General features: G+C 43.4%; 1 pseudogene across 1 annotated transcript in view; it reads right to left on the bottom strand.

The window, feature by feature from the left end:
• The window catches only part of LOC144137853 (cytochrome P450 3A5-like), a 21,222-nt pseudogene extending 19,843 nt beyond the window's left edge, over positions 1-1,379 (bottom strand). The window contains exon 1 of the transcript XR_013315749.1: positions 1,258-1,379. The product of XR_013315749.1 is annotated as a cytochrome P450 3A5-like (transcript). The remainder of the gene's footprint in view (positions 1-1,257) is intronic.
• Positions 1,380-2,647: the final 1,268 nt, after the last annotated feature.

The raw sequence follows: 2,647 nt of genomic DNA on the forward strand, positions 1-2,647 counted from the left end.
TGCTAATAGCCGGTCTTTCTCCGTCAGGTACGGGGTTTTATTTAAGAACACGCTAAGACGGGAAATGGGGTTCTCGTTGTTTTCTGACATATTCCGCGTGCGGATACGCTTAGCACAATTCTATAAATTTCGGTAAATTCGCTTTTTGCTGGCAGTATTGCATTCCTAATTTATTTCTGCGTGTGTATATATATATATATATATATATAGGGAGTAGTAGAACTTTGAAGATGGTAGAGAACACAAGAGAAGAAAAACTTCGAACAAGGTAAAAGCACGATTGTGGCCTACGTTTCAGCAAATATATATATATATATATATATATATATATATATATATATATATATATATATATATATATATATATATATATATATAATACGGGTTGGCAGTCAAGAAAACCTCGGAAAGCAAAGGGGGGAATGCGGTAGGTCATAGAAACAGATGAAGAATTTTTTGAGTAAGAAAGAAAGTGGTGAAGAAATGCCCGCCGGGTGGGATCCGAAGCCACGACCTCCAGAATACCGGTCTGGTGCGATCACCCCTACGCTACCAGCGGTGCTGTTTCCCTACCACTTTCAAGGGAATTTATGTTAAAGTATTTTTGTTTCCTGCACTTAGCCAGCGCCACTCGGACTACTCGGGGTGAAGGGGACCTTCTTTTTAACCCCCGGGCTGTGACTAGAGTGTCTACGACATGTCGAGAGTGGTCGACCAGCGTTGAACCCTCTTAAGCTACCTTTGGCACCAAGACTGACCTACCGCATTCCCCCCTTTGCTTTCCGAGGTTTTCTTGACTGCCAACTCTTATGCTGGCTTAATTCACCGAGCCCCTCATTTCCCATTTCTGATATATATATATATATATATATATATATATATATATATATATAGGAAAGCAAGTTCTCTTTGCTGAAACGTAGGCCACAATCGTGCTTTTACCTTGTTCGAAGTTTTTCTTCTCTTGTGTTCTCTACCATCTTCAAAGTTCTACTACTCCCTATATATACATATATATATATATATATAAGTGAACTGTCCTTGCGTAGCAAAACATTAAGGGCATCACGGTTGAAGTACATTGTGTTTTCGACCAGCGAAAATGCCTGGAATAGTGAGATACATTCGCCCTACAGCTTATTCTCAAGCAATCATAAGAGGGAGACGTTGACGCCAAAGCAAAAGCAAAGCTTCACGTAATACTTGCACGTTCCTGGTCTGTGCCTATTTGTGTAAAGCAGGGCAAGCTTTTCGTACCTGATTACTCTGAAGATTGCGTAGATAGCGGCGGCGACTAGAGTTGTCCAAACTGAAATCTTGAGGTAGAACCAAAACAGAGACATGACTGCGGTGTGGAGTGGCCCCTCCTCGCGTTACCGTGTGGATGCCAAAGCAAAGCGTTGCTTTTTATGTTGGCGTCCTTATCGGCACTCATTGTTGCCACTGATTGGAACTGAACATTGGTAAGCGGCTCCAAGGGGAAAAAGATAATACAAACATGTTTTCGGGCGAAGAACGCCAGCTATCAGACAGCTGGAGGTCATCTGCTCGGGATAGCTGATGTGTCCAGACAGTCAGACAATCGGCGCCGTAAACAATGACCGTGAATAAGGCTCTATTAATTTCCAAGAAGTTGAGCAGCTTAAGGTTCAAATGGGGAGTTGTCATACCATTTGTTATCAATAAGCAGCCTAGCAGTTGGTGCTGCCGCACGCGGCATGAACTTTAGCAACAGAGAGCTGCAGAAAGGCAAGAATTAGAACCGGGGTGAGTTTGTCGTTTGCCCTGCTGGCTGGGGGCAAGGCGCTAACGTGGATGTTTTTCTGGCAACTTTTAACCTTTGAAGGGGGAAACAAAACAATAGTCAGTCAATCAATGCGTCGGTTCACAAACATGCGAAGTTTTGGCATAGATAGTTTTCAGCAAAGGCGAACAGAAAGAGCCAGTAGTTGATAGCACTTTTATTCATCAAAGGTCTGTGTAAAGAGAAGAGAGAGAGAGAGAGAGAGAACTTTAGTGTCTAAACAGACCTAGTCCTGTCCATCGGGCCACGGTCTGTGCAATTGAAGACGGCTGGTCCGTAGAACTCCCAGAGGTCCTCACTAAACACGAAAGCGATAGCCATGAAATTATGGCGACATTGCTGTTTCGAGCGAACGTAAGAACTATCCTATTTACAAGTGTAGTCATCTTACGCAGCCCCGAATGACTTTTTCGCCAAGTTATGGCGTCGAAAAGCATGGCATCGGTATCTAGTGTTGCAATAATAACAAGAAAACGCCGCCACCCGCATATTGTTGCATCTACGTTTTCTGACTGATACGAGTGTATTTCCTTCTGAAGTGAAGCTCGCACTCACGCCGACAATCAGGACGATGCCTGCACCGCCACGCTCCACTGAAGCCCTTAAAGGAGTACTGACACGAAATGTTTGTGTTGCGTTTTCAAAGACGGTAGTCTTTCTTGGGCTACTTAAACCCAGAAATTTTGGTCTGTCTGTATAACTCTCCGTCTGTCTGTCTGTAACTCAATTCTGCCACCCGGGCAAAGTAAAATGCTTACTGCGCAATAGTCTCATTTACTCACAGGCAAATGTAAACGTCTAAGCCCGGTTTATATGTTCATACTTGTCAACTTTGTCGAACAA

Source organism: Haemaphysalis longicornis, unplaced genomic scaffold, assembly GCF_048455015.1.
Source record: "Haemaphysalis longicornis isolate Haplotype H1 unplaced genomic scaffold, Haemaphysalis longicornis Haplotype H1 scaffold_5, whole genome shotgun sequence".
Classification (NCBI taxonomy): Eukaryota; Metazoa; Arthropoda; class Arachnida; order Ixodida; family Ixodidae; genus Haemaphysalis; species Haemaphysalis longicornis.